At 38.4% G+C, this 8303-nt stretch overlaps 1 non-coding gene across 1 annotated transcript; it reads right to left on the bottom strand.

Moving 5' to 3' along the window:
• Positions 1-524: 524 nt before the first annotated feature.
• TRNAR-ACG (transfer RNA arginine (anticodon ACG)) lies at positions 525-596 on the bottom strand. Its single transcript has one exon. It is a non-coding gene; the product is annotated as a tRNA-Arg (tRNA).
• Positions 597-8303: the final 7707 nt, after the last annotated feature.

An 8303-nucleotide genomic window follows, 5' to 3' on the forward strand; every position in this document is an offset into this window, starting at 1 on the left:
ATAATAATATTATAAGATAATATTGCCCACTATCCAGTTCTACAAGAATCATGTCATTAGGCACTGCAGTCACTGACCTACAACACATTTTGAAAGGAATTCAGGGCAAAAAAATCAGAATGAGGCACTTTGTGCTCTGGGAATAGAGGCAAAACAGGCCCTTAATTAATTAGAAATATTTCAGGAGATTTTTTACGAACTTCGGTTCTTACATCTTCTTCTACTAAGAAAACTCTGAAGTCATTAACTGAGGTGTCCATTGCTTGTGACTGTCAGTAACCTTCCACAGAGCTGTGTGCTTGTGTGCATGTACTCCTTCAACAAAGCCATGTATGTACTAACTTCCATCCACCTCTTGGGAGCAGTTCCTCAGAACCCTCTGGCAGGCAGTCTCAACATGAAGTTGCTCAGTCGTGTCTGACTCTTTGCGACCCCATGGACTGTAGCCTACCAGGCTCCTCTGTCCATGGGATTTTCTAGGCAATAATACTGGAGTGGATGGCCATTTCCTTCTCCAAGGCGTCTTCCCAACCCAGGGATCGAACCTGGGTCTCCAGCATCGTAGACAGATGCTTTACCGTCTGAGCCACCAGGGAAGGCTGTAGTCCTCATTATGTTGGCAAATAAAACTGAAACTCATAGCTCTCACATCACACATTTTTATTACACTTGACAAATATTTATTCAGATATCTCTTCCTGTGGATCGCAATTAAGAAAACCCGTGGTTACTTTATTTTAGTTAATATCTATATGATGAGTATTCATTGTCTCTTAGATATTCTGGAATTTCTCATGGAATTATCCCTCCAAAATGAAGATCTACTAAAAGTAATGAGTTCAAGTAGGCTATAAGAAACTCTGAAAACTGAAGGGGAAAAGATGGGGCTGACACTGGGAGAAGGACACAGAAAAACTACTCTATTATTCACCAAAAAGAGTCCAGAAAATCCAGAGAAAAAAAGAAACAAAATAAAGAATGTTTTTTTCTGAGATGTTTTTACTATCATAAATGAAAAATATGAAATAAAGTTGATGAAGAAAAGAGATTAAGAAGAATTAGGATTTGAAAGAATAATTGATATGGCTTCTTCACTGAGTGGGGATTTCAAAAACAGAAGGACAGACTTTTTAAGATTGGATTAGCATGTTGGGAAGATTTAAAATCTTAGCATCCTAGAATTGCACCTCAGATGGGAAAAGATACACAAAAATGAGTGAAGATTAAGAAAAAAAGACACAAGGCAAATGGTAATAGAAAGGAAATGAGCTGTAAATCCTACAAATGCCTGTCTGTAAGTATTAATATCATGTGGAGAGAAATGAGGTTGCTGTGATGCCAGAGGGAGAAAGCGATGACTTAGGACAATGTTACAGAACCAAATAGGGTAAATTACAACTCAGATTATTCAGCCAAATGTTAAGATTGGTGGGTATATTTGTTATTGCTGAAACAGATCAAATATAAGGCCAGGTGGAACTATGCATCAGAACTTCAATATAAACAATCTAAGACATCTGCATTGCCTGAAGTATCAATAATCATGTTTCTAAGACTATTAATATAAATTCTATGGCTGCCCTTAAGTCATGGAAATTCTTTTTATTTCAGATGATATGCAGATTAACAGCTCACTATGCAAATAGCTTATCAGAACAAGCTTAATTACTATTTCTTTGACTTGTGCCGCATTAGGACATAAGATATAAAATAGATAAGGGTGAAATACAAGAGGCCATTTATTGAAAGTGACAACCTTGAAAATCCCACGCAGTTGGACCTAGGTTTTGGGATAAAACTATCTATATTTTTGTGGCTCAAATTCATTTGTGATGTTCTTGTAAAGGAAGTTTATGTAAATAGGTAACTGAGTGAAATTTAAACTATATGTACATTTATAAGTTGTATTTTCTTGCTGGGATTGTGGAGGATGAAACTCTAGATGGAGGCTTAATTCATTTATAATGCCTTAGCTCACAGATGCTTTGAAATAAAAGTAGTCTGTCAGAGGAGTTTGATTTTACACAATGATTGTTCAAAAGAAATAAAATCTTTGGTCATTTGTTCAACACCGTGTCCAGGTGACCCTAGTGGTAAAGACCCCGCCTGCCAATGCAGGGGACATAAGAGACAGGGGTTTGATCCCTTGGTTGAGAGGATCCCTTGGAGGAGGGCATGGCAACACATTCCAGTATTCTTGCCTGGAGAAGGAGGAGCCTGGTAGGTTACAGTCTATGGGGTTACAAAGAGTTGGGCACGACTGAAGCGACTTAGCATGCACATGCCTGTGCTCATTACAAACCAAAATAATATAGGTGCCCCTTCAAAATGGTATGTTGAATATTGTTTTGCAAATCACATCAAGATCCACTGTATATACAGTTGTTAGCCGTGTGATCACTCATTCAACTAATAAGAGTTTCTAAGTGTTATGTGTGAGACAGTCCCCTCTTCTAGGAGATGCTGCTTCAAAGACGAAGACATGGTTCTTACTGGAGGGAGTTCATCATCTAGCAGGAATATATGTAAAACAATCATTGCAACCTGCTCTGGTGAATGTGCAATAAGGGGGTCTGAAGAATGCTACAGAGCATATGATTGAATGTGTTCTGTGTCACATGAGAAGAGAATATCACAGAGTGATGAGAAGAGTGTATCACAGAAAAATAATGCTTCAGCTAAACAGAGAATGGCATTGGGAGCTCATCACAAATTCAAAGGATGGAGGAGGACTGAAGGGACAAAATGAGCAGCATATTCACTGCGGAGCGTGGCCGGTAATTTGGATTTTTTTGTGTGTGATTCACCAATTTCAGAGGAGTCTGAGACTGCAGATTCACACTGTAGTTAAGACTACCAAGGATCTTACTAGCCATTTTAAAGAGTTTGAACTCATTAGGTTTTGGGATGAAAACACAATGTTTTAGATGTATGAGTATTAGGAAGAGATTCAAGAGTTTTAACACAAGTGTGACAACAAGTCCTAGTTAAATTTTAGAGATAACTGTCTGACAACAATTTGAAGGATTTACTAGAAGGGATGAATGTAGGCAAGAAGACAAATTAGCAAACAGTTGTAGTCTGAGTAGTTTGAACTAAGGCTCTGAGACTGGAAGCCGCTCTAAGAAGATAAAGTCAAGACATATTTAAGAGATAGAGTCTGTGGGACTTGGTGCTGAATTAAAGTTAAAATCCTAGGCCTTGATTATTTCCATTCTCTTATTCTGCTAGTAAAAACAATTAAGAGACCTGAGATTTTAATGTTTATAAAGAGAAAATGGAAGTCCCTCAGCCAGGACAGAGAAGTAAGAGAAAGAACATTTGAAGGGTTTATTGGATATTTTGAAGGTAAGGTACCTGTGATGTATTTAAATATCTGGTTGGCAGCTTCATTTATAGTCCAGTGTATTTCCTGCTGCTGGCATTGCGAAAGTGGGAGGATCGCAGACTTTCTGAGTTTTATTTTCAATGTGTTTATAGCTCCCTCACATACCCTCTTTCTGTTGTCTCCCTGATACCATCTAATTTAGTCTTTTTGTATTTACCTTCTAAACACTTCTCGCATTGACCCCTGATGTCTGGCTCTGCTGCCACAGCCCTTGCTTGGATTCTTATAACATCTAGGTTTCACTTTTACGATGATCTGATTGCAGTGGTTCATCTGCACGAAGGTTTTATGCTCCATTTTGTTGTCCATAACGACTGCGCACACGATCTGCTTAAAATGCAAGCAACGTGGCACTCATGGCTTAGAAACCTTCCTCATCACACACACCCCTCAGAGGCCTTGAACCAAAGTAAACACCAGCCTCGTTTTGTCTCTCAGGTCTCACACTTCACATTGCTATCAGAATGCTTGGACTCCCTTACTCCTGTTGCATCTTTTCTTGCCATGACAACTACTGTTTGTTATGGCTCAGAAACCAGCAAACTCTATCTCCCTCGTAAGGATTTGGCTCAGATGTTATCTCCTCAGGAGTAGAGACTTGAGGCTCTATGGCTCATGAAAGAAGCGCCACTGAAACACACTGTTCACACACTTTTATCACAGGCTCGATTGTCCACCTTCTGTTGGGCTGTGACTCCTTCTGCTTTGGGATCATGTCTTACAATTTACGATTAATAGAAACCCCATAGAGTAAGTGTTTTGCTGAACTGACTTCTTACAGATGTGAATATTGATGAGACAGACTGGGCAGCAAAGAATTAGAGAATTTGACAAAGAGACTGAAAAGAGTAAGTGAGAGATGTGAGAATTACTAAAAGCACAAAACAATAACTGCCCTATATACTTCATGAAGGTGAGAGCTGGAAAATTGATGCATTTTACAAGTGCATAAAGTACATTGCATGAACAAGTCATTATTGTCACATTTGCAAGCTGAGTAGCACTAACAGTTAATTTTCCTGGGCGTGAAAGTTGGATTCCCTGCCTTGATTCGGAAGCTTTCTTTAGTTGGGACTTCACTTAGCCAGAGGGTTAATGGCACAGGCCTGACAGGCAGGGGTTTGGAGTTCTGTGCTGTGCAGTCCTCGGCCCCTTTGTCACTGCCCAGAGCATTAACTTCATGACTCTAGTCCTAGTGGAGCAACATGATTTTAACTAGGTTAAGATGCACATCAAAATGCACATAAATTGCATTTTGTATGTTTGCATATACACAAAGGTATATTTACTTCATAATACCAATGGCAGCATTTTATACTATGCTAGAGGGCAGCAAAGCCACATGGTCATGGCCATGTAGCCAGTGACCGTACTAGGCTGAAGGGACAAATGAAAATAAAGCATCTTCAAATGAAAAAGGGCAAGTTGCAAATTAAGTCCATGATATTTTATTAGATTAAAACTCTATTTGACAGTAGAAATATTGATATTTTAATCCAGATTTCAATGATCTTCTTAAAATGGCTTTATTTTTTTTTCATAAGGTTAAAGACAAAGTTCATTTCATTCTAAAAGTTTCAATAATGTTTAAAGTTTGAATATTTGTAATATTCTCGAAAAGTATAGTTAGTGATTATCTTGCAAAATGATGTTGAGATAATGAGTCTATATCTCAAGAAAAGAATATTAACCCTATTTTTGAAAGTTTGTTACATTGAAATATAAATAAAAATAAGGACAAAGTAGCTTAGCTATCTGTATATGTGCATGCAGGCTAAGTCACTTCAGTTGGGTCCCACTCTTTGTGACCCTGTGGACTATAGCCTGCCTGGCTCCTCTGTCTATGAGATTCTCCAGGGAAGAATACTGGAGTGGGTTGCCATGCCTTCTTCCAGGGAATCTTCCTGACCCAGGGATCGAACCTATATCTCTTATGTCTCCTGCATTGGCAGGCAAGTTCCTTACCACTAGCGCCACCTGGGAAGCCCAACAATATGTGTCTAAGTGTAATTATATTCATACATAATCTTTAAATTATTTATTTATTTTTTATTTTATTTTTTTAATATAATTTTATTTATTTTAATTGAAAGTTAATTACTTTACAATATTGTATTGGTTTTGCCATACATCAACATGAATCCGCCACGGGTATACACTTGTTCCCCATCCTGAACCTCCCTCCCACCTCCCTCCCTCATCTTTAAAACAGCTGTCCTGCCTGTAATTACCTACACTGAGGAAAATGACCCAATGTTTAAAAATAGCTATTGTCATTACTTATATTTATTTTTATTATAGTAAAATATAGAAACAGTTGAAATGTTCATCATTGGGGGGAATGACTATGATTAATTCATATAATGAAATACTGTCACTCACACTTATGAATCACATCTATCCCTATTGTGATGAAAGATGCCTCTAAGTCATACTATTGCATTTTGGTACCCAGATGTCCATTACCTGCGGTGCACTCATCTTCACTTGAAAGCATGAGGAATATGATCATTGCAAGACAGTCTAGGATTACCTCTCATCTCCCAACTTATTCTGTATTTTCAGTAACATTGAGCCAGATGTAGCAAATATGAGAGGGTGTATTTATATTTATGTACATACGTATCTTCATATACTCATGTATCTCCAGATATCCAGGTAGGATAAGACTGCCTCTGCCCTTTCATTTATTTGTTTATTTTTGGTAGCTAAGGTTAAACAGAGATTCAGATGTTTATAGTGTCTGATGAGAATGGTGAGGCCCAAGTCATCTATTTGCTTGAGTAGATTCACTAGAGCACTAGAGTCTGGAGAGGACATACCTTCATTCAACATCTGAAATCTGTAAAAAGCAAAAAAACCCAAACCATGGCATTTATTGTCTACTGAGTTCTAGTGACTAGCACTGAGCCCAGCAGAGAAAAGAGCTATGTAAGTTGTCATGATTGGAGATGGAGGCTGAGTGGGTGGGTAGCCTAGAGTTTAGGTAACATGTTTTGCTTCAGGGTGTGGGTGACCCTATGGTACAAGACGAGGAGAGAGACTCCTCCCATTTCTGGGCAATGATGAATGCCTTTTCATTTGGCACCTCAGACACCTGCAGCTTGGAGGACCACTTGAAAATAACACCTGGGCAAATGATCCACACTCTCATTCAGTATGCTGGTACCAGATGGCTGAAGCAGAAGAGCCGAAGATGAGTAATAGTAAAATTATGTGAGGCACACTGAATTCCCTAAAGCATCTAGAAAGGTTTAGAGTTCTGGCAGAACACAAAATAATGAGACAGAGGGATCTGATGTATTCCAGCTTATATGACTCCACAAGCATTGTATTAATAGATACATGGACAGAGGAGCCTGGGGGGCTACAGTCCATGGGGTTGCAAAAAGTCAGACACAACTGAGTGACTAACACTTATTCTATTACCTTTCATTTCCCTCTTCTTTCTTTCTTTTTTTTTTTTTCCTTTCCTTTTTCTGTTCTATTTTGTTTTCTGGCTGTAAAATACTTCCCCTGTCTAGACTTTCTACTTATTGCTACTTTAGCTTCCTTTTATTACAGAATGGAGACATATCTTTGACTAGATTATGAGGTGTCTGGTAAAATCAAAGACCTAGGAAGTTAGAGAGGTTGAGGTCGTGACTTTTGGTTGATTTTTTGGAGAATTCCATGGGCAGGGGAACCTTGTGGGCTACATTCCACGGGGTCGCAAAGAGTCAAACAAGAATGACTAACACTTTCACCTTTAATGTTATTTCTCAAATTACGAAATGTGGTTCTATTTTATTATGGAAGGATGTATTTATCACTACTCAAGTAAGTTTTATTAAAAAAAATTAAAATAGCTTTTAAATTGAAGGATCTCCTATGGCTCCCTAGTATCGGCTCACTAAGAAAAGTCTAGAGTATACCAGGTTTATCAGTTTTATTGAAACACTGGATTCTTTTATTTATTGAAACATTGGATTGAAAAATTAGGCTTCCCTGTAGCTCAGTTGGTAAAGAATTCACCTGCAATGTGGGAGACCTGGGTTTGATTCCCTAGAGAAGGGAAAGGCTACTCATTCCAGCATTCTGGCCTGGAGAATTCCATAAACTGTATAGTCCATGGGGTTGCGAAGAGTCAGACATGATTGAGCAACTTTCATTCATTTCATTTTGGATTCTTTTAAGAGGCATATCTACAAATATATTCTAGGACCAATGTCTTCTTATAGTATGTGGTTAGGGAAATATAGTTTTAGGAAGACTTTAATTATAACACTTTACAAATGACACTTGAACAGTAGGGATTTGAACTGGGTCAATCCATGGTTGGTTTAATCCAGGGATGTAGAACCACGTATGTGAAAGCATACCATTTCATATGCAGATTTACAGATTTTTGACTCTGGGGAGGGTGGACACTCTTAACCCTTGGGTTGTTCAAAGGTCTAATATATTTTCTTTGAACTTATGAACATATGCTGATAGATGTGGAATTTGTGTTGAGGGTAAATATCAGTAGTTTGGCAAAGAAGTTGTGGATTGAATGTATAACACTGTGCTAACAACCCCCAAATGACTCACTTAACATAGTAAGTGCTTATTTTTTCTCCCTTAACAAGTACATTTTAAGTCAAAAGTTCATCATAGGTATTTAGGGACTTAGGCGGGGGGCGCTGCTATTACCTGAATTATTGTTGTTTAGTTTCTAAGTTGTATCTATCTCTGCAACCCCATGGACTGCAGCACAGCAGGATTCCTTGTCCTTCACTATCTCCTGGAATTCCTCAAACTCATTTCCAAAGAGTCAGTGATACCATCCCACCATCTCATCCTGTCACCCTTTTCTCCTCCTGCCTTCAATCTTTCTCAGCATCAGAATCTTTTCCAATGAGCTGGCTTTTTGCATCAGGTGGCCAAAGTACTG

Source organism: Bos grunniens, chromosome 6 (assembly GCF_055505025.1).
Source record: "Bos grunniens cultivar Pamir isolate PY7600 chromosome 6, Bosgru_T2T1.0, whole genome shotgun sequence".
NCBI classification, from domain to species: domain Eukaryota; kingdom Metazoa; phylum Chordata; class Mammalia; order Artiodactyla; family Bovidae; genus Bos; species Bos grunniens.